This window comes from Silurus meridionalis, chromosome 5, assembly GCF_014805685.1.
Source record: "Silurus meridionalis isolate SWU-2019-XX chromosome 5, ASM1480568v1, whole genome shotgun sequence".
Lineage (NCBI taxonomy): Eukaryota > Metazoa > Chordata > Actinopteri > Siluriformes > Siluridae > Silurus > Silurus meridionalis.
This window is the reverse complement of record NC_060888.1, coordinates 4,959,731-4,960,134: the sequence shown is the minus strand read 5'-3', so window position 1 is coordinate 4,960,134 and position 404 is coordinate 4,959,731.

Genomic DNA, 404 nt, shown 5'->3' with positions numbered 1-404 from the left:
ATAATTGTCATTCTAATATTAAAGGAAATACAGGATTCATTTAACTGACCTTTGGGTGGCGTGGGTTTTAACATGTAAATGTTTTAATATTAGTATATTTTTTAAAATGATATTACTCCTGTGATGTACAGTGCATCTTAGGTACATGCATAAGTGCTGGTCTTTACAAAATAGCTAGTGATAATATTTTAGAATTACATAATATTTCACTCAAAAAAACAAAAAAAAAACAAAGAGCTCTAATCAGAATTTTCTGGATCAACATCACAGCATCAACAGTAACCAAAATAACAACTTATTTATTATATGGTAAGTTTTATAACAGTTAACAAACAGATATATTTGCTTGTTAAATCTTAACATTTACTATACTGTTAGTTGTTCCAAGAAAAAGTAAAAATAAA